The sequence below is a fragment of the Opisthorchis viverrini genome (genome assembly GCF_000715545.1).
Source record: "Opisthorchis viverrini unplaced genomic scaffold opera_v5_267, whole genome shotgun sequence".
NCBI classification, from domain to species: Eukaryota; Metazoa; Platyhelminthes; class Trematoda; order Opisthorchiida; family Opisthorchiidae; genus Opisthorchis; species Opisthorchis viverrini.
This window is the reverse complement of record NW_008751924.1, coordinates 43,593-68,497: the sequence shown is the minus strand read 5'-3', so window position 1 is coordinate 68,497 and position 24,905 is coordinate 43,593.

The window sequence follows — 24,905 nt, the reverse complement described above, 5'->3', positions numbered from 1 at the left end:
AGTGAAGCACCCACCCGATTCGAGTTATTTATTGGTCCCAAAAATATTTTAGGAAACTACCTGAGGTAGTTGTTTACTTCTTACTTCCATGATGGGCTCAATAAGCAAACATAGTTTTGATACAAACTTTTGCCATCCTAGTCTGTTACTTGTTCATTAAATCTCTCTAGCGAGGTCTTCCAGTTTAGACCATTCACTCAGTTTTTGGTGAGACTCGGCCTTTCTGATGAAAACCTCACTAAAGAAATAGAAGTATCGTCCATAGATCTATCCCTGGAATATCATTGTGGACATACGTCAAAGGAGATAAATCTTTATAACCCTTACCTGCTCTTAGGATACCAACTTTAACATTCGATATCTTTAAAATTTCACAAATCCCAGTTGTCGTACTGAAGGCTGTTCCTTCTGAAATATGGCTTATTTCGGAAGAGAACCAACCAATTACTTACCCTAGGAGGGGTCCACAAAAGTCGGTACATCACGCATTGCGTTTTTTTCCAAAACAGGCATGATGCATCTCGGCCAACTCACAAGTTATCCAAATACGGTAGTTATTTATGTAGGTCTCCCTTCAGAAACACAAAATATGACGCCTTTATAATGTCTGCATGTGTAAAAACTATGAGGGTGAGCTGATGCGTGCTGTTTTGCAGATCTTTACTTGAACTGGAAGTGAAGTAAGCCACTCGATTATGCCATGAATGATGGGGATTCAAATTATACTAAGCAGGCCATTCCGTATCCAAATTACCTGCTCTATAGTTACTCACTGTCATCCTCTATAGTCCAAAATTACCATCTAATTATGTGTTCTCAATTTGTAGAGATCTGCAGGCTAATTTTTCAGACAGAAACCGCGTTTAAAATAAAACCACACAAGCAAAAATATTCGCATGTGCTGTTACGGTTATCTAAAAAGATATGGTTTGCCAGTGGGAGTCCCCAAAAGTGGGAAGGCCCCAAAATTACTTCAAATGCTTAGGCATTTCAGTAAGAGAAAAGGCCTTTCAAAAGGATGAACTACCTAAAAAAATTTTCGAACAGCTTTTGTGAGTGATTTTTGTGCAGAGGGTTACCACATTTAAAAATACAGCATACTTTGCTTGCTGATAAAAAAATGTGGGCTCACACTTCAAATATCAAGTCTGACGAATAGATTATTGGCCAAACGTCCAGAACCAATAAAAGGTCATCTCTCAGCGGTCACAGATGAAAGCAATAACTTGAACGTACAAGCAATGGACAACTTTCAACGTCACAGCAATTTCTAGGGCGCATGATTACCATACCAAATTTTTGTTACCAATACTAGTTCGAAGTATATACCGGCGATCGGATCATTTATACGACCAATCTGTACCCATGTCACGGCTCAAGCCCTTTGCCCCGCAGAATTATTCACGGTTAGGCCAGATAGCAGATAAACGTCCAACAAAAAGTGATACTAATATCGTTATTATTTCAAAGACAAGTAAATCGGATAATCCCCAACTTTCGCTTCCAAGCGGATGATTTATCGTTGCGTGGCTGAGAGATCCGAAAAATAGACGCCAATCCTAAAGGTACATGGCCAATCCACCCAAACACTGAAATAATCCTTCGGGAACAAATGTGAAGCAAATCACGTTTCTGTACTTTACAGAATATGATGAACGAAGTTTTCTGGATGGTTGGATGAAAAGTGAAACATTTATAAAAACCTGTAGAACCGATGGAAACAAGTTCGCATTGAGCTAAAAATTATATATAGAATAATTATCCTTGTTATGAGGTTCGGGCAATGTTTGGAATCTTAGTTGAGCTTTGGTTAGGGTGTTTTTTTATCACAGTCTCTTCTATTATCAGATCTACTGCAGTTGACCGATGGAGCTTAGTAACGCCTCCTTGAAATCCAGTTGTGGCTTGCATTCTTATGCTCCATCTTACGCAAGTGGTATCAGGTCTTGAATACTATTTCTAAAACTCAACCTACGACGTCTATAATACGAGGGCTTTCTTACATTCGAAAGGTTGACTCACGCACAATCCCCCTACTTAGTTTGTGGGAAGTATTTGAAGGCTCGAGGAAATTTGACTTAAAACAAGTCTGTGTTGAGCATACAAGTTGCATCATAAGTATCAATCTTTCCGAACGACCTTGCTCTTCCCAGATTGTGCCATATAATCGTTCATATGCCTAAACACCAATCTTATTTTGTAACTACTTATTTGCTTAGAAAATGCCTGGGCGAATGCAGTAACTGCATCTTGAATTTACAGCCGGTTGTTTTTTGCTAGGCGGCTTCCCAAAATACTAACAAGCAACTAGTGGTGATGAGCATCACATCCTCCAAATTAACTGGATTTCAATTAAACATGTTCCTGTTTTCGCACATAAGCGTTTCCCTTCACGGTAAACTAATCCACTCTCTAGCATGATCGTAACCAAGAGCTGCAGTTTCTAGCCAACTTCCGTCACTATCCAAAACTAACATTCAAACCAAATCGAAGTTATGCTACAGTTAGAAACAATGGTTAGATTTTATTATGTGAATTCGAGACACCTCACGCGATTACGAAAGTGATCATAAATTTTGTCCCATTCGACATGTAGTTGCTAGATTTTACCAAAGGGAAAAATCCAATATGGCTGACTAGGCATTAGAAACTTCACCCAACTGTTGAAAACGATTCTATCGTTTGCTTATGTGAAGGCGTCTGCCAAAAGTAATTATTTCGGAGTAATTTCACACAGAACCAAGGTAAAGGTCTGGCACTTTTAATCAAGTGTTGTTGAAAGTAGGACACGTCGGTTCCTTTTACGTAAGCGGTAGCTAACACAAGGGGTCATCAAACAAGCACCGCAAAATTTGCCTATCCAAGTGCAAATCCGCTCAGCGTCTACACACCAACACTCGGAGAGACAACGGCACACAGCTAACTCACCGCGATCTGCGATGAACTAATTACAACCAAAACATCCAACTCAAATGCCAGGACATCAGTTATTTGCACAGCCCGAGCTAGTAGAACTCCTCTCGATAGCGAAACCATTCTGATTTGGGGGGCTTAAAATTCTCGTCACCCCGAGATCTCCGCCCCCTATAGGCAAATAACTACAGTATGGTAAATACGTATGAGGTGGAGAGACTCCATAAACATCTAAAATACATCGGTATTGGGTTACCTGGTACCTGAGCACTACCTGAAATATATGGTCATATGAGATTACAGACGCTTAAGAGTGTCATACCCCAGAACAAAACAAACTGCCCTACAAACATACTGACCGACAGATGGAAAAACTGCACCTAGCAATAAAGTGTTAGGAAGTAAATTAGGCAATTTCATAGTGAATGACAACTTCAGCAAAATCGAACGTAAAATAAAAAAATTCTATCTGTTCCTTTGCTTAATAGATGTGAATGTGACGCACACATTAGTGAACCCCGAAACAGTAGCTTCATAATGATGGCTTGGTTAACTGGGAGCTTGCCTGGAGAACGGAATGCGTGTCCAGCAATAGGCCCGATAAACTGCTCATCCAAGCCACAAGTAACTTGCAGAAGAAAATACAAAAAATAATACGGACCCTGGTCTCATGGCGAGACCGATGGAATTTCAAATAAGGTTTCTCTTTGAAGGTGAAATAGTCTATGCTGAAAATCCTATGAGCAATTTATGGTCGTTTGTACCTGCTGATTATCCCCTGATTTCGTATATTTCGTAGCTTTATAAGAGCCACCAGAATATGTTTTAGTTCATGGGGATAATCGGTCGGTACCTCTGAAGATGAAGAACAAGACATCGTTCTCATCAATCAAAACTTGGCGAGAATATGAAAATGAAATTTGACCTGGACAGGAACTGATAGGTTATCAATCGACTTCGGTATGAACCATGCCTTGATCTAAAGAAAATTGTATCTCGGAATGAAAGGACAAATGAAAAGACATAACATTAGAATAAATAGCGCATCGCATTACTCTGTTTCCTAGTTGATTTATGAGCAGCAACTGTCCCGTGTTTCAAAAAGAAAAAATGTTACCACACAGCCGTATTCCAGGTTCAAATGCCTCTTGTGTTGGCCTCCGGTTTCAACTTCATTTTCAGTCTAATGAACTGCTGGGCAAACCGTCCAACCAGTATTTGGGGTAGGCTACTTATATCACCTAAGATGGGGAGAATTTGTTGTTGGCAAACAAACCTTACACAAATGTGTAAGGTTTCCGCGAATACGAGTGGGTCCAAAATGAATTGATTCCGTTTTTATTTATTGGCTTTTATCACCAGCAAGTAAAAGCCAGACCCAGTTTGACTGAGGAAAAGGAATATTACTTGTAAATCCTGTATAAGAAATTTGTGGGAAACGTTCTTCACAAAGACCACAAAATGCAAGAGAACCACCGAACCTTCATTCTAGTTACTTATTAGTGCAATGAGCGTCTCGTTTGGAAATGCGGGACAAAATGTATCATTTGGAAGCGAGACAAACTGGCGCAACTTTGCTTCAAACTTGGTTGAATTTACCTTGTATCTTCACGCGCGCATTAAAGATTACAATATTAAGTAGACTGAGAAAGGACAAACCATCATGTTAAATACGTGCTCCCTAGATTACTGATAAAAAAACGCAGGACTTCATGCGAACAGCAAATTTCAGAACCATCATCTGATGTACTGAACGGGATATCCAACGCAAGATCAGTGTAAACACCAATACGATGCTTCCCCTCAATTGAATGACGGGCAAGTGACTGAGCCGACTGTAAAATGTGGCCTATTTGGCTTTGATATGCTGTTGCATTCGACTGGTCCAGGTTTTTTTCGTACTCTTACTGATACGAGCTCTTCCGCTTTGTTCACCCATACACTTTAATCGGTGGGAAATATTGGGATTGCTAGACAAGGGTAATGGAGTTTAGCTGGTAGTATAAGAAAGTAATTTGTCAAACAGAGTCTGGCATGACTGTGTTCTTGGTTCTGTGTCCCAAAGCCATAATTTTTCCCTCTGAACCTGACAATAGAGGGCGTTACGGACCCGTCCCACCTTAGGCTTCCACACGCTGTCGTTTTGAGACAGATGTCGTCGAGACAGATGTTCGACAGGAGAGATTGTTTATGCTTTCAGTTCCGCTTGAATCGCGCCATTAAAACAAACTTGTTTTGTTTGGGGTTAGAAGTTTTCATCATGCCGTGTTTATGCTATATCGGAACGAATTCAGTTAACTGCAGCCCAAGTGGGTTTGTGAAGTATCATTGAATGCCACGATTAATTTTGTTTTGCAGAAATAACCAGCATTAGTTCCTACATTAAGCGAAACAACTAGCGGGCACTAATTAGGATAGCTCGAGTTGCAAAGCACTTTGTCTCGCATTTATCTCACCAGGTAATTGAAAAAGTCATCGACTTCAACCCGTTTGGTACTTAAACTTGAACGTTGCACGGAATATTTTAAGTCTGCTGGCTCTCGTATCAAAATAAAGATTGATAAGAAGTTTCGAGCCTCAATCGCTTGGAAGCAGTTTCTCTCTGCGCAGCCGTTAGCGGCAGTTGAAAGGGTATGTACTGTTTAACAGAAATCGCTACTCATTAATTTTGCTGAAGGCCATGTGAATAGAGCGTTCTTTCAAGAAAATGAATTGCCGTATCGCAAACATGGTGGCAACTGGAACGTGATGCTGTTTGTGTGCAGCACATCCAGCTGAAAAATATCATCAGCGAGCGATGGAGCTGGGTAGAAGAAGATTCTCCGGCCAAAACTAAATGAGTGTTTTTATCGAATTCGAGTTCAACCACGAAACTAGGCTGACAGAACCTCGATGGCTGCACTTACCTTATTTACTCTAGGAAGGACAAAAAATCGTGTGCTGCCAAAAGTTGAACTAAATTCACGAGGGTTGCGTTAAATATGCAGGACGTTAATTTGCTTATCTTCCAACTATCATGCAGATTCTTTTTGCGTACCCCCAAAAAGCACCTTTGTTTGGTGAAAATGGGTTACAAGGTTTCCAGCGGAACATCTAGAGTATCTAACCTGCAACCACTCAGACACGCGTGAAAATCAGTCTCACTTACTTGACAATTTTTCGGTGGATGTTTGATCCACGCTATTTTTAGTTAGCGTTGCTGTGCGTTGGCAAAATGCACAGTGAACCAATGCAATTAAAATCTACGTCATTTAAGAAGAGACGATAGTCTACAAAAACAGACTCGTCTCTCGCATGATGTGAGTCGCTTGGTGTTACGCATCGAGTGAGAGTGAAGTGCCGTCGGATGAAAAGGTTTAAGAGACCCAGCCAAAGTTTCCGCGTTGTTTACAAGGCGCTGGCTAACCAACCCAGCTCAGTACAGCAGCGCATAATTGCAGTGGCTGAAGCTATCATCATACGACATCGCGACCCGATCCTTTGTCGGCAAAAACGCTTTGTTCGTGTGTTGTACTTACCATGGTCCAACTCACCTCCCCCCACACATGCACCGTGTGCTGAACGCACAACTACAACACCCCCCGAACTGACTAGCTCAAGTCATCCTATTGGCGACCTGAACTAATGGTTCTTTGATAGGTAGCCAATGTCATCTCACTCGATTCCCTGTCCATTTACACCATACTCATTCAAATATGTTAAATTCCGCTCTCTTAGCCTTTGCAATTATATGACTTGAAAAGACCTTGCCGAAAACATGTTCGTCAACCCATCTGTGTTCTTAATGTGTTGAGTTGAGCACAATGAGTTCCCCGTAGTACGCCGTAGACACATCCCTATGCATTGAAAACGAGTTAATTTTGTAGGCTAATGGCTGTTGTTTGTTTTATTTAATTAAAAAAATGCTGACTGTGCGGTTAAATGTATCACGTAGAGCTCACAGAATACCGAAAGCGTTTGGGGCAGTGTTCTCACACTGGCTTGCTTGAAGAGTTCGCTGATTGCTCAGCACATGACTTTTAAAGATCACTTTGTATTTTTTGTCGTAACTATGAGGGACCAAGCTGACAGTATGCTCAGTAGAATAAAAATCCCATTTCCGAAAAACCATTCAATTCAGTAGGTATATCGTTTGTAAATATGGACTTGGAACACCGGGGATTTGGGGTGAGCAAGATAATGATGCAATGGAATACCTGAAGTCACATGCCCTTTTCGAGGTGCGCGAGAACTACCAGATTTCATAAAGAGAAATTGTTCCAATAAAAACATACCACAACCCATTATTTGTACGTGGTGACTGATCGCATTATGAAATTATATATGAACCGGTTGGATAAAAAGCATCAGCAAATCTCAAATAGTTACTCACTGAGGACAGCTGACGTAGATGTACCTGAGACTCTTTACTACATTCAGCATATAATATCTCTATCTAGAGTACTGAAACATATCGACAACAAATGTCCCAGAGCATCGTTAGTTGAAGGTTTTTTCAAGGGGGACAGAAATTTGGTGATTTTCAACTCCCGTCAACTGTGCTCTCATGCAAAAGCCATCTGACGTGACTTCAGATTCCACTGTCAAAGCTACCAGACATGATCCGACAAACATTATCCGGTTGAGAATGTTGGAGTAAGCTTGGTACAAGGCATGCACACAGGAATTCCAGATTAATTTTTATCCACGAGATCTAATCACTCTGGTTTAGTCGTTTAAACTTATTTTCCATGCTGAACAGATTTCAGAACTCAATTCCGCTACGCGTATGTGAGAGAAGATTTTACGATGCACACTGTCGGTAGATTGCATGATTCAACTAATAGCGGCCTGCAAATTTATGCGGGACCTAAGTGGGCTTCCCAGAATATATCGCCTCAAACATTTGTAACGTCAGTTCTGAATTTCAATCACGATCTGTCGTTGCAAATCCGACTATCTAAAATTAGTGTGCAAACCAACCAGGTCGTTCTGTCCATCGTAACAAATCGTACAGAACAGGGAGCCAAAAGATGGCTTCTAAACATTTCGTTGCTCAAATTTTTCTGTCCAGCAAACCTGGCTACACGGTTTAATCAATAACTTCATCAGAAAGGCTGGATGTCGTTTTATTCTCACCTAATTAAGTAAATAATCGAATACCAGCGAAATGCTAATTTGGGTTTTTCGTTTATTGAGTATTTTCTGTGACGTCATAAACAGCAATTGGTGCTCCTTAGTGTTGAATTCTGATCAAGCGCGCTCACCAGTCTAAAGTTCTCCCGCTCCTTCTATTCGTGCCAGCCATTTTTTGCTATTCTATGTTTTATTATGACGCAATAAAAAATGATTTAATATACAAAATGTGGGATATTTCAGAAGCTTCCGGATAGCCTTCAGGTGTATATACATGTTTCCTGTAGGTTTGTTTGTCAGATGACTCAAAAAACCCCGAATACTCTGAATAGCTACTCATTATCCCAAAGGATACTTATTCTGTCGCAACTCTGGTCTGTTTTGGTCTCTTGTCACGAGCCCTGGTTAACCAAAATTCCAAAAAACAAACAAACAATTCCACCGAAAACCACCTAAACACCAGGGCCAGAATGAATGAACTTACATGTAGCTGGCTACGCACGAAACATCAAAAAACATTGGAAACTACTACTGGTGCTTTGTACCGATACCGTTCATTACAGTAGCACTAACGAAGATGAAAACCGCAATCTGTGACGAATTACACGGAATTTCGAGTACTTATCCTAAGCTTGATGATGAATGTGATTCCCTGTCGTTCAACAAAGGCACAAAATGATGGATATGACACTGACGCACTTGCGTAAGCTAGTCTAGTATAGGTGTGGTGCTGGGGAAGAAGACTGATATGTTATTTATAACAGACAAAAACGTCTTAGGAACGCAATCCAGAGCTAACCTGTATGGAACACGCTTTGATGTGTTGGTGATGCACAAGGGAACGCGCGTGGGGGGGCATAGTTGTCAGTGATGTGAATATTTTATTTGCCCACTTGTACTAGACTGACACTGACAGGTCTAATTTTGGTGTTTATGCGTGCGAAAGAGTAAGAAATATTGTTTATATGTAACGAGTTACTTATTCGGTTGCAGTAAGCTTTTCGGCGGCCCACAACCGGTTTCACTCTTCTGGAGTCAAGTAGGCGCAGTCAACAAACTCCTTACTTCTATTTTAATCACAGTTGGACAGAATCCACTAAACACCTTCATTTGTCTAAGAATTCGGTTTTGACGCAGACTTGACTAAGTCAAAATGGATCTCCTGCCTATGATTTCATTCTTTAATGAATTGGGATTCAATTAAAACAAAATCGTGCACTGCACCTACTTGATGAGCTCAAAAAACGCTGAAGCCTAAAGTGGGATTGTTTTACATGTGGAAAATTCATTTCAATGTCTTGAATGTTGTACCACCTAAAACATGAGGCGGCTTAGTGCAGAAAATTTACATGGGAATCATCGTAAACAACAAAGCCGGCTGGATCCAGTTAAGTCTCCCGTTAGAACCACGTTTGTGAGAAAAACGAGGGTGCTTGACGAGTATGTATCACATGGTTGCTGGTGGATTGAAAATTGGTAACAACACACAAATGGAGAGCGCAAGGTTTCCATCTAGGTTCCTCAACACATCATTCCCAATTTAATAAAATGGACAGGACGTAGTTTTATATAACGTATCAATTTAATACTTGAGTATATAACGTGTTGTGATAAATGAGTGGAAGGCTTTAATTTGGATGTGAAATGGTGGTCCCTAACCGTTTGAACCACAGCACATTGAGTACAAGTTGAGGATGAAAACGGCAGGACTTCGTTCGCTGCCATGGTTGAAGAGACATCTACGGATGGAATGTTTCCAGAATTTTCAGGAAATTTCACTGCATGTAGACAGACAGGCTTGGTGCAAAGAAGCACAGGATACACAAATGAAGTGACAATAAGCTCAGCAAATTTGTTTTATGCTGCGTTTTTGGAAAAACAAAGGAATGAGATACTGCCAAACTGCAATTCAATTTAATCATCTTTATGTATCTTTATTCAAAGTATTTTACAAAATTTAGTTTCTGTGGATGATTTTGTCCGACTTTTTGGTGTTTAAAACCGGCTACGTATGCCGCACTTTGTTTTTCGCACTTAGTCTTCACTGGCCTGAAATTCAGCCATATGCCTGAGTGATGATCTGCTCCTAGCAAAATTATTTCTACTGTTCACGAAATCAAACGAATTAGGTTGCTGTCTACTGGGTGTATTTTAAAGGGGAGATACCGGTTGGAATGTGAGTTCATATTCTGAGACCGCCATAATTTTATGATATACTACAGCGTATTTTAGGATTTCCGCTTTATTCATCAGATTCACTTGGAACCAAGGCGTTTTCTTGCTTATCGGAAGTCTATAAATTTCAACCATTTTAAGACCATTCCTTCTCACTTTTTCTTCAGTGGCCTTGTCACAAATCCTTTTAAGTGGCCTTGAAGGTTAATTATGTATGAAGGAATGTCGCGGTTTCTAATTCCCTTAGAGTCTGATTAACTGCGAACTGTTGATGAGATCCAGTATGGATAAGACAGCGGCAGGATGTTTTCCGGCTTTTCAGTGTTGCCTGGCTTTTCTTACAAGACAAAAAGTAGTTACAGCCTGCATACGACTAAAGGAAGTTCACCCGCGATCCCGGCTTTTATTTAATAATCAGATGGAGCGTGGCATCCAATGAAATTACTTCGACTTGCTTGGTTGTCTTTATTTCTTGCCCACACACAGTCCCCTCAAGCAAGTGACTTCCCATGTGCTAAGAATTACTCTAATATCGGTCCTAACGATTTGTACGGGTCTATTTACATTTTTTCAAGTCCAATAATCCACAATAATATTGTCAAAGGTGCCAATTTAATAAGAGGCTAACTGTTACACAACCGTGTAAATTCTGCTTTTATGTACTTGTGAATGCAACTTACGAATTTGCAAGGTGACCTCATATGCATAACTACAGTGATCAGTTTGTGTGCAGAAGTTACCAGAATAAATGTTGTGCTTGGGGTCAGTTCATCAAATTGTGTAATCGAGTAAATAATAACGCTAAACGCTGTCAAATCAAATCGCAGTAGTGAAAAATGCACATACTTTAATAAAAATAAATAGTGGGATTCTTGGAAGTTATTCTGAAACAGCCGGATTGTTGATCGGAATGAATAGTATTCATGGTGTTTTTAGTAGTTGGATAGAAATATCGAACAGATAACTTACCAAAACTTGTCAGATATGTGTGTTCGCACTTTCCTAGATCATAGACCTCAAGTAATAATGCTGTTCTGTCAGTTGAAATTGTACGAAACAATCAGCAAGGCTCGTGGCAAGACAGGTCGAGCGTCTACCAATCAGATTCCCCGAAATGATGAATCAATGTACCACGGTTTTGCGAGTACAGTTGATCAACGAAAGATAACAATATCATCTTTAAATGTCCGTCGCGTAAATGACAGCCATTTCACATTGATGTTGACTTGATAAGAAAGCAACTTAGAACAGAAGTTGAAAATTGTTCCATGAACTTGGTGAACTTGAAAAGTTAAGCAGTCAGGAATCTGAATAAAAGACCACCCCCTTAGAAATACTAATTAGGATTTACTAGAAAATGATTGAAAGCGTGAGGTTTGTGATTAAGTGTGACTTGGCGGTCGAATGCAGATTAGATGGAAGTTGTGTACACCACTGATAAGCCCTCTACCACTCAATTTGGTGGATCAGACTAAAATTGCTCACATTCGACCTGGTATTTTTCAAGTGTTTCTCACTGTGTGTTGACTTTCTTAATGCAGGATATTTGTAGCTACCCATCTGCAAACAAATTAATCTCCCAACATTAAATAAAGACACTTTGAGTTGATTTAAAACTAACTTGATATCTGATTTCGGCAGCATGCCGAAAGTTGCTAGGATGTTTCTTGCTGGGTGAAAACGTTTGCAAACGAAATAACATAAATGTGCCATCTACATCTTGGACTGCTTGTAGTTCAGATAATAAACAACTTTGAAATACGCACATCAGTCCAGCGATTTTTGTCCTTGTTATTTGGTGATTGAAAAACAGAAGCATGCGCTAGAAACTACCAGTTTGTTTAAGTTATCATGGAGCCTACACATTTGTCTACTGGAAAAAATAAGACAAAATCAAAGGCGATCTCCACCATTCCGATGCGCCCTTCTAATTCCGTGTTGATTAATCAGTAGACGACAAGCAGTTCATCCAGAATTGTTTGGAGGTTTTCTTCCTAGCGCCGAGAACCGCTGCCCAAGTCTTGTTCTCCGAGGTTTCTCTTAGACGGAAGACATTGTAAACCGGTGAAGTCATACGCATCCATAATTAAGAGCAAAAAGGCTTACCAAATGCATAGAGTGTTGCTCTGATCAACTGTTTATGTCGAACAAAATTTTGTCTAAAATAAGCCTTCTAAAATTGTATACTGGAAACTTCAGGCTAATCGATATCTTTTGACAAGTTTAGACTTTGACCTGCAAGGACAAAGTGTGTCTCGAAGAAAGAAACACAAAAATAAAGAAGCGCCTTAGACTTTCTAAAGTTTTCAAACTTAAGAACCAGCAAATGACTGAGCTAAAATATGGACACGAATGGTGCATCCAATTGGATTATTCCTTGTGATATAGGTGTTTCTTTGTCTTATTAAACCTGCAAAGTTACTTTTTGGTTTTTGGCCTTCCGGATTTTCACTTTTGTAAGCATCTATTTTTCGGTATGGAAATCTTTACTTGTGTCAAACTATTCAGACCGACTTAAAGGATACCTGATATTATCGATAGCATCCCACTAGTGCCGTTTTTCTCATTTTTGTGAGCGCAGCCGGTACTGATCCCAGTACAAGCTGTGATCTGTTCACGACTCACCCAAACTATGTATTATTCACCTCAATTGCCTATCCTATACCTTTCTAACAAGCGCCTCCAAAAAGCGCGTATACTAGAAGGTTGTTCAGACCGCCGCAGTTGTATAAGTGCTGCCTCTTGCCTCCAGCACTTTTCTATAGATTTGGTTCTGGAAAGCGTGCTTCTAGATTACATCTTTTTAATTACCTATTGAGATGATTCCACATTGCCACCCAGGAGAATGAGTGTCAATAAAACACTGGCTCATCCGTTGTGAATATGTTCTCAGTGACTTGAGCCTTTCAGTTTTGGCCTGATTTTCAGTGGCTACATGGTGGAAAGGATTAGTAGCTTGGTCAACTATTCCTACGTACAAATGAGTATGTATTATTTTATTGCCCATTTTCAGGTGTCACTGATTCTCTCAATGGATGGTCATATGAAACATTGGCTGATGAGGTAAACGCCAGCTACGATAAAGTTGGAAAGAGGTGTGGTGGACGGAGACAGTCCACCGAATTGACGAGCTGGTTCGTTTTAAGGCCAATATCTCTCTCCACTTTTGGTCCGCAACAATGAGAACTCTTTAGTGACGGTTGCTAAGAAAGGTGCTTCCCTCCTACGAGAGTGAATGAGCGATCTGATTTTTATTTCGACAGACGGCTGATGATAATAAGCTATTGTTACTGCACTCGTCAGAAACATACGGGGAACTTTTGACTGATTGTAGACAAAAGTGTTATCAACCCCAACTGAACTCTCAAAAGTACCCAGTTGAGGATACCTACCCGTTACCTTTCCAAATAGCATGGAAAATTTTATCTGGTCATTCTGTTTCTGGTTACCCTATGCCATTTTGATTGGCGATAAAGTGGAATCCGAGAATTAGGAACAAACCAGGGTTTATCACAAAAAAACTGAAAAACACATACCGAACTCCTTAAGAACAGTTACATCGTAAGCACCTGACTTTTAAAAAGCGCTTTTAATCCTATTTACTTAGCTAAATTTAAGTGCGCAAAAAAATTCAGATACGCAGTGTGCCCATTTTCTTGACTTCATCTCTTGGTAATTTTTGCGCGCCACTCCTAATTGGGCATTGGCTACTCACACTGTTAGTATCCCAATATGGTATAAATGGAAATATGCACCTTCCACGACGAATGCGTTGGTGGAACAGAGAAAGGATTTCGGGTGCGGGCATGAAGAATACTTTCGAATCTGAATGCACAGGATCTCCTGTTACTGAACGCTACATTTTTGTATTTCTGGATACAGTTGCTTTATATATATATATATATATATATGCATTTGAGGGATTCAGGGAGTCTTTCAAACATGTTTGCTATATCATATCGCTGAATAGTTGATTTTGCACAGCCAGTTCATTAATATCATTTCCATTCACATCATTTGTACAAACGAAACCTTACTATGCATACCGGCAAAAAGCAAGATATATGCCAGCTGGCACCATTCATACACGATCAGTCATCTGACAGGAAACATGTAAACATTCAGTTCCTTCGTATGCAACAAGCGTGAGGAATTCGCTAAAAATAATTGGTTCGTCAGTCCACCTTAAATTTACGTAGCATTTCATGTTGTTCTTAAGTTACTTGAATGCACGCTTCCTTTAACAAGAAAAATGTCTAACAAAAACTCCTACCGTTGCGTCTGCTTAGCTAACAGTTCGGCATGAGAATACTTATGGATGCGTAGTTTATTGCACGTACTATACAACGATGGATTTAGGCTCATTTATGGTTGAGTCAGTAACAAACAACATGCTTCTGTCTGTGTGAAGCAGATGCTTGCATTTTCCAATATTCCCGCTCTTTGGACGATAATACACTGATGCAACGAAACAAGTCTATTCGGCGTTTACCACGTTTACCACCAGCTGTAGTGTTGATAACATCTTTTATCGGGTGTCATACTAAGCCTACCCAAACTCACCAAACCTGTTATGAATCGTTACAAACCTTGGTCTCCTTTGTCAATGAAATAATGCTAAAATATATGGAATCGCAATAGTTACTTGTTACGAATTGCAATAGCATGCCTTTTATACTCACTACGTTTATTCGATGATGCTACTGAAGCACTGAGGAATTAATTCGCTGACCCGTAAAACAACTCATCCGAAACAGCCGTCAAAAAGACAGACGGTTGTTTCGGTGATGCTTTTGTAGCCAAACATTTTCCGTGGCTGTTGAAAATTAAATGTTAATTGATGGCGTACTACTTTCATTTTGTCATGAATTGAGCGGGGTTTATAAAGAACAGAATGGTGTCTCACCGTTGTTTAGCGAAGTTTTTTAAACGCTATAGTCAGTTTTACCGCAAAAGCAGGAGTAACTTTAATTTTTTGGACCAGACTGCTTAATTGTATTTTCGTGTAGGACGGTGCTTCGTAACATTATTAGAGGTGATTCATCAGTACAGAAAATGTGGTTCCTAAAGCCCAACAACATCGAATAAAAATCATATGTTAAGTGATAATGATTTTGTTTGCCCCATTTTCTCGTAGACACTTACATTTCTGTCTTATCACTCCACCACAGCAGATTCTCATACAACCAGAATGTCTGGTTCACAGACGTTGTTCCAAGCTGTTTAATTTCATCTTTTATCTAGTACTGACCCCATAGGCTTTATTGTTCCAGCCTTGTGCCCATATCCATACAACCAAATGTGGTCACAATTAGGCCGATCTACAAAATGTTTCGTCATCCTTTAGTATCCTAAAACGTCCTCTTAGTTCACTGAAGGTAGGACGTATCTAAGGGCAAATGCCACTCAGTATACTTACAAAATAGGGACGGTCGTATGTAGGCTCGAATCACGTTCTGTTGTGCGGAATAGATACGTATGCAAGTGACGTAAAAAGTGAGTGTGCCCATTCACCAAAGTGACCGCCTATGGTTAGTTGCTTTCATGAGTTTAATCTTAAGAATGAGGAAAGTTAGTTGCACGAGTGCCGATACTAAAAATCGTAGTCTGGTCGTTCGCTTGTTCACTGAGCTGGGCAATTTGATTGCAAATGTTTCATCACCAGTCGAGGTGACATCATCAGTGCGTTACTGGGGAGCGTAGTTGTGCGTACCGATGGGTTGGTGGTTGTGCTTTGAGTGGTGTTACGTGTGTGTTACTTTGGCCGGGGGTGATCTTTGACCGCGATTAGTTGTTCGGTCGGGCAGCTCCATTGGTTGCTCTGTTATCCCGGGTCCTCCATAGAAAACCGTAGTCTTATCAAATCACCTAGTCCATAATCATTCTACTGATCCTGCGGTTTATTTAGATATTCAGCGGTATCATTACCTTGTTTATGATTCACAAAAAATTCTCCCAATTCTGCAACTACCCGATAACATCCCGAACTTTCTCATTACTGAGAATAATTTTGGTCGTACGAAATTACTCCATCAAGGCTGACAGCATGATTATTTTCCATTCATTATCACTCATTTGTGCAGTCTTATGTTCCGCCTGACATAGCTCCACTGACCTTATCTGGAGTTATTTGCTAATCACAAGATTAGAGCTGCCATCTGTTGTCCCAAACAAATATCTACATGTAGATCATTACTTTACGCATGTTTTCTGGCATTTGATTCGCCGCAATAAGCAGTTGGTCCAAAATGAATCACTGTATTATAGCATCAGCACTAGACAGCCACTGATTTCTAAAGAGCAACACATAACATATCAAAATTAGTGCTTTAGAAAACGATTTGATTCGAGAAAAGGACGAGTGAGAAACGCTGGACAGACCTCAGCCCAAGTAATAGCTTTCCCGTACGCAAAAGTATGAAAAAATATCCAGAACTAGCATTGTGTTAGTTGTCCGATTTCAGATGACCGACAGACGTAAACCGCATAGCCAGAGCTGAAAAGTACAACTAACCAATACCTGAAATCGACTTGTGTAATATTCTTCTTAAAAATTGGGCCAGTTTTTCGGACGTGTGACTTGTGGACTTTTGGACTCACTAGTGTATGATACGTCTTGAAATTAATGACTGTTACAATTAAATATTCTATTAGGATACCTGTAAATTGCAAAAGCAATTGATACGCCATATGGTATAACGATAACTTAGTAAGCAATCTTATATGGAACCTGGTACCGCACGTCATAGACTGCTAGTCACGTGGAAGGCACAGATAATTTCGTTAACCCGAAAATATTACTTACGTTCTACCATGCAATCAAAAACTTAGCAAACCACCATTCTAAAATGTCCTGCTGATTAATATGAAACAGTCAATCCTGTGTACACAAAGATGTTCCCTCAACAAGGATCCCTCGCTTGGCAACAATCTCATACTATATCTCATCTCATTTTGGAGTTCATCGTTGTTTATTTTCATAGTTGTTATCATGCCTTAATATTGCGCGAACGGAAATGGAGTCAAACGAAACGGTAATGAATCGGGAATACCTTCTCTTGGTTCTGAAGAGACGGATTTAAATGACTTAATGCTTTAGGTTAGGAGGATTGGGATCGAGTTTGCTCGTTGGGGGGAAGAAAATATGAATCTTTGGTTTGTAAGATGTTAGACAAATGTTTAACGAAACTGCGGCATGCCAAATAATACTTCTGTATTCCTAATAAATCTTTACTCATTGTATCATGTATGCACTGGATATGGAAGTAGACATTGACATATATCAGTAGAAGAGTTAACAACACAGTGCTAGGTGCCTTTTGTCCAAAATGACAAAACTGCTTACAAATGACTGCATCTACCGAATGATGCAACATATTCAAAAATGCAGCGAGTGAAAATGTCTTTACTATAGCTAAAAACTTAGGCCTGGCATTGCGGAAAACTTCAAATCCCAAATGAACGGGCATTTGTTTTACTCATCGAGTTACCAAGGCGACCGCGTATATCATGACAGACATACGGGTATTTTTGTCCACAGGATATTTGTCACAACTTCAAAGTGAATAGCAGCTAAAATCTATCAAGGCTACCAGTTACCCCTCCATTTTTCAGTTATACTACTATTTTTAAGACTTCTGTTCATCAAACTCACTCATATTACTAGCAAAATACAGATTTTTGGATGGAAATCGTTTGAAGGATTGCTCGAAAGCATTTGTTTTTTGGGAAAATGAATCTCTCTATGCGACCGAAAAAAGCATATGGAATGAGATTACCATGGCCGACCAATCAGGCATTCCCAATTCTGATTGTGCATTTTTTATGCCAGCGGTATAGCGTCATCGTTTAGATATATGGCCGGATTTCTTATTCTGGTTTCTTATTTCAGCGATGAGTTACAATGCAGAATTATCTGTCACCAAAATTCACTCTTCATCCCCATGCTTCCCTGTGGTTAGCCTTCCACACTACAGTTACCATCGACGTGTTTTCGAACGTGATCATTTCTCTTCCCTTGGTATTTGGCAAGCAGTCAGCATTTACTAGTTTGTGAGCAAATTAAGCTAGTTTGTTAACACAGTTATTAAGCGCCATCCATCTCCGCCTCACCAAACTGTAGTATGCTTTGCAGCAGAGATGGAGTTGACTATCTAATGTCTCCTTGCTAATTCCAATGAAATTTTCGCATCATACAAAAGTGCGTGAGACGTTGTCAAGAAATATATGCACGTTTGCGACTTTCACAATCCCACAGAGATTCCCACCTTAGCCGTTCCCGAGATATAAAGACGTTTGGCGTCCTTACATTAATTGGAGTCAAAAAATGGAACTCGCCTGCAAGTATTTAATTTGTTTCATGGTCATAGAGTGCGCTCCAAAAAGTACAATGAGTTGTTAACTAAATGGCCATGTTCATTTGAAATAATCAAGCCAAAAATGCGCCTAATTATGTGGTCATTATATACACAAAGGAATATTTGATTAAAAAAGTCACAAACCGGTCAAATAGCAACAAGGTATTGTCAAAATAACAAGTGGATGAACTCATGCAGTTAACTTATTGTCGTTTCGTAGTTTGATAGCCCCCAAGAAATCCTGGAGTTCACCTCCGTCGAATGAAGCTTAATCCTAGTGTTTTCAATACTAGAATAAGTTAATAAAAACAGGTAGACTTTGAACCCGGAACTCAGAAAAATGAGAACGTCTAAACGTATCCAATATATGACTCACTATGGTTTGCTACGCAATCCCGCAGGAAGCGAGTGAGTGAAAAAGTCAAGTAAGATACGCTGTTATACTGCTTTAGAGAACCATCAGATTTCACAGCCCGCTTTGCAACGCGTAGTCAGGATTATATGCTAATGCGTACAAAGTAAACCATGCGTTCACTACAGCGGCGACTGCATCCGGATTTCTAGATACCCTGTCATATTTTCAGCGTACAGTAGAATAAATTATTGTACTTTTGGAGAAAATCAGGTACAGATCCTGTTGTAAGGAAGCTCTGTAATCAGCTATTCCGACAGACCTTGGAGCTCTCTTGGTGTTTAAAGCAACACAGCTCTATTAAATAATAACGGCTTTGTACTCAGTGAGGATTCAGTATTTCCTTCAGAGTCTACTTTCTATTTATAAAATCTACAAATATAAATGCTAGTATTTACTTACATAGGGACCTAACCTGTCATTCTAGACAACTCACGGTTTTCATCTTAGGGAGCCTATTTCCGCTATTCCAAAAGACATTATGAACCTCATATTACTATTAGTTTCAAGAACGACAGGTCAACTTTAAGCAAGGCAAACACTTCAGTGCAAATGCTCGCAAAAAAACTCGAAAAACCAAATCTTCTCGTTGCTACTTAACAAGGGTTGAATTAATGAATAAAGAAGGAATCCTTTCCCCGTCCTCGTTTGAAAATCAGTAGTGACATTACGGTGGGTTTAGTGGAACATTTGTCCATCACCTGCAGTGTTCAGTGAATTACATATTGCTTAGTGAAGAGAAATTCACTCTCAACACATAATTGCACTTTGCTATTGAAAGCAAATCATCAGGTAATTGGAGGCCCTAATTTGAAACGAAGTTGATGCCGAGAGTGATTATTAAAAACAAGGTGATCAAAACCAAAACCCGCATTGAAAACAAACACATATTACTATTGTTTCAAAACCAGAAGCCCTCAGTGGCACTGACTGGTCACCTTTTCCAGTGTTACCTAAGAGGAGCTAATCGTATTAGGACACGTCATTAAGCAAAGTTGACCAAGTAGAACACAAAATCGTTTGCCTCCACGTTACAAAATGTTTCCAGCTGCGTGCAAAAATAGGCGTCCATACCACAACTGGGAAAGTACTAACATCTCACCTCACTCAATCTGAGAGTAGTCTGCTTCATTTTGAGTTGTTCCGTTATGACGCCAGGAATGCTTGTGTACACAAACATAAAATCTCCAGGTACGACACACTATTTTGATGTTGCTGAGCTGCAGCCTTTTGCTACATTACGAAGGCACCAGTGATCGAAAATCTCAAGACACAAGACAAGTATGCCAACTCAATTTATATTTGCCTTTAAGTCACCTAACATCAAAACGCGACTTAGAATGAAACCGCTGGAGAAGCGAGTAAATCCTACAATTTGCATAATCGGAAATTAGTCTCTGAATCTCGGATAAGGTGACACGGGAGCCAGTTCTGAGGTTACAAGATTTCTACGATGCGCCCTCTGTAATGGCACAAGATATTATGGGTTTGTTTGTTTCACTCAACACAACTTCAAATGAAGAATAAAAGTTCCACCAGGCATTGTGGCAAAAATGTGATCGGAACAAGCAACACAGCATAAAATCTGCCGGTTTGCTCGGGGAGTCTATTTTCACCTGTCAACCTAAACGTCTGTATAAATCGAGAAGTGTTTTGTTCCAGCAGTGCCATCTGGAACATCTGTCAAACAAAACACAATATTTTGTATCCACTCCTCTCTCCTGAAATGACCTATATTTTTATGAAGTAATTTCGCGACCCGACACAGTGCCTTTTGGAACCCTATATACGATTCCCTGAGGGTTTCCCCACCGGTGATAATAAGCGTCTCTTTCGCCGTGGAAGCTCTTACCGAAGATTGATGTTTAACGTTATCTAGATACCGGCCATTGGCTTTCCGTCAAGCATCAATACCGTCAGTAAAAAAGTTATCAAAACAAGTAAAATGCAAGTTCATTATCTACAGTTTCCCTCAATCTCATATCGAACGTGGAGAAACTGGTCGTTGTACGCTGTGTGGACGTGCAATCACGAAACCGCAGTTTTGCTTTGTCCTCAAAAACCCACTACTGAATGTCCCTTATTTTAGTTCCCGTTATTAACTTTATTCGTCCTCTTCTTGAGGGTTTATTGTGAATTTTACATTCCACACAGCATTCTCTAACAAGCCAATGGCTCTGAGCACCTCGAGATGAGTTATTTGTATTCGGTTGTTAATTATTGCAACACGAGATGTTAAAAACAGGGCGCACTCCTCTGCTTTCCTGACCAAAAATCCGCATTCTCTGATCTGAGGAAAGATACGGCCTGATTTCAAATCCCGAGCTACCTGGCCGATGAATCAAATCGATGGAGTGTGTGGAAATCGAAAGTCTACCATTGCAGGCACTGTCTTTATAGAACTTATTGGTGTCAGGATTCACTCTAATGTTCATCAAGCCATGCGCAGCCTTTTAATTGTCATGCTAGATATATAGCTAAAGTACTAACTTCCTAACAGTCATGTGAGTGACATTTTAAAAACTTGTACCTAAGTGGGGACATACACTTTCGCCATCAGTGTCATAAGTGGACGAACTGTAACTTACGGCTGTAACGCAACTTTAAACGACGGTGTCGTTAGCTGGGTGATGCAGCGCTTGTCCACCTGATGGCTCGTAATTGAACAATATTTGCTGATAAGTTTAAGAGACGTATACAATGAGTTTGAACATCAGATAAGAACAAGACGTGCTGAAACCCCTATAGAGATGTGTACTGCACTCTCATGTATTTTCTACTGGTCATCAGAATAAGTGCATTTTTGGAACAGTGCGAGTTCGAACCTTTTTGCGGCAAACGAGTGGAATGAATAACTAAATAGCCGCTCTTTCGTTCAGACTGGTTTGGGGTTGTTTCGGAAATCGAGATAGCACTGTACTACCGAGAATGGAGGTGATTGTTACTAGTCCATATCCAAATAGTCCTATCATACCCGGAGCAGTTTACTTTTGTTAAACTCTGCAGATTTCCAACAAAATAGCTGTAAATTTACAGTAGAGGATCCACTGATGTAAAATTATACTGAAGTTCTTTCTCAAAGTTAGATGTAAAAATCTATTCTGCATGTTATATGAGCACAAATTTGAACGGACAATGACGCAGATCCTTATTTGTTTGATCTCCTGCTAGAGAATATGGTTTCATTATTGTGATTTTGGCGCCCACTAATAATGACATACCTCAGTTCCTCCACCCCTGAAAGTCAAATAATTTTGGGTGATGTAGTCGTAGAATCCATTGTAATTCCTTTGTTCTGTGGAGTAACAATATAACATGAAGCCAAAACTATAGACTACTCATTGGCTGTACCAAAATTTTTATAGATTATCATAAGAATGCACATCCTTTTTGACATGTCAGCAAAATTGATCAAAATAAATCGACTCTATTTGTTCAAGCGTCATATCAACAGCAGGGTTTCTTATTGCTTTTCCATAACTTGTTTCCAGAGTCAGTGCTATTTATTTTGGCTTCTAGCAATAATTTTACTCTCCACAAAAACTCACCAGGGTAACTAATCAAAATTAGTCTCTTCAAAAGCACATATTTGTAAACATTATTTGACGGTCATACCCACGATTCAGTGGATAAAACAAAGATTTTCAAAGGATATTCAGCCATATAAGTAATGCCAAATCATACTAAACTTTTCAAATCTCCTCACACTACCATCAGGTGGCAATTGACGAATGGATAAATCGCAGAACAATAGAGCATGCCATATCAGAGGCTACGCCTTCCACTCGTGAGCACGTGATGTGAATTCCGAAATGAACGGATGAATGACACTATATCCGGTGTAAGTGCCAGCTAATCAAACGGGTGATCAGCAGCTCATGGCCCAACGGTTTAGAGCTCACCTACCAAATGGAGTAGAACTGTTTAGAATCGCTTCGGCGTTTCTTACGGTGCGTACCGCTAATGATTTGCAACAAGGCTAAAGTAGCTATATGATTCTTGGACTTTCAGTACAAATCAGCTTCAGTGTCAGATTGAAACTTCCCCTAAAAATTCCGAAGCCCTCTTACACTGACAGTGGAACAAAGATTGTCTCCTATGAAGGAAACCACGACGTAAAGAGACAGACGTATAAAAGGCACTGCAGTGCAGGGTTGTTGGATCCCTTTCACCACTGGGTCGAACAATTAAACTGAAGGGAAATATCAAAGCCTTTACCGTGCAGCACTAATATCTACATCTCCTAATATGTGGATAATCACCTGACAGCACGAGGAGACATCCTCGCGATGTACAAAAACGCAAAACTAACACTTCTTATTCTTCTGAGAGGGTGGGAGGAATCATGTGGATTATGAAAGCCAACACCAAAGATAGATGTGTGCTGCTGACTCAGCCGATCTACTTGTGCCATGATACCATTCGCAACTTAATCTTCTGTGTTTAGTACTGCTCCAAGAAACCCGCCCCCGTCAAACAAAGGAAATGCTTCTGCTTTCTTCTTCCATGCTTTTAGGACATTGACTTCCTTTTAAAACAACTGATCAGCCCAGAAGTACTGAAAAACATCAGTAAGACGTATACTCTGAAGCTCAGAGAGTTTTGAACTCGCAAACTTCAGTGGCTGAACTCCTTAATATTTTGTCCCTCAATTATATTTAACCAGATATTCCCAACTCACCATGAACTGGTCCAGAACGTACAAGCTGAAGGATTAAAGTCATTCAACCAGTGCTATTCCAGTGCATGTCGACATGTTCACAACAAATGTGCTGAAAAACGCATGAACATTTTGTTCAAAAGAATCATTTTTAGTTTATCAAACGCTTTGTGACTGGTGGATCCTTAATATTAAGCAGTGGTGTGCTTTTGAATGGAAGCGGGTACACTGTTATGAACCGTTACTTGTACATCACCTTGAGGACCTTGTGCGATTTTTGTTTGGTAAAATATTTTATTCCTGAACACGAAGTTAAGCAGAACGATATGTGGGAAGATACCGGGCCTGTCGAATCATTCCCCAACATAAAACGCTGTTGATGTGAAAACAAAGAAGAAAAATCTTTTTGGGGGTCTTAACAATGCTCGGATATCTGACCCGAACACCCTATTGTGAACCAAATGGGCTCGAATAAATCAACTGAAGTTTCGGTTGAAGGACAGTGTAAACATGCAAAAATGTGGTGCTGGCCAAACGCTGCTCAGGCTGTTGATTTGAGTCCAAACCTGAAGGTGCGATTGACTATAGTTACCACGTTTATGGTGGTTATCTTAGTGACCTAAACGTGTCTTTAAATGGAGCACATTGATCACCATGATGGATGTTCACGGAACAATGCGGTCTTCTTACCATTCACCTTTGGAATTTTGAGCACTTAAACGTGTCATTTGCAACAATCAGCACACGCTATCCTCGTCATTTCGTTGGAATTAGCCGTATCCAACGAAACGTAATATATCTCGTTTTACTGCTGCACTCTTTGAGTTGACGTTCCGCGCATACTTATGATGATCCGCACGTTTCCAATCTGTAGGCACCAGATGTACCAGCATGGATTTTGAATTAGCTCTTTCAGCATTTAACACAATCTTGCGTTTTGTACCCTAATCATTAAAGCTCACTTGGGAAATATCTCGCCTCTTGAAGTTAAATTTGCCATATGCCCTGTAGGTTGGTAATCAACATCCGCTAAACTTCACCCATCCACGCCATTTTTTGGTGATAGACGGAGCGTGGTAGATGAATCAAAATGCTTACCACGTCTGTTTAAAAGACTCATATATAAAAACGTGGGGAATTAACAGGCAACCAATCTAGATGCTCCCATGGGAATGAATTCCAATTTCTTAAAACCAATTGCATTCGGCCACCCGGTTTGTGAAATCAAGTTCAGCCGTTATCTGCAAGATTAGACCCACAATCACTGCAAACA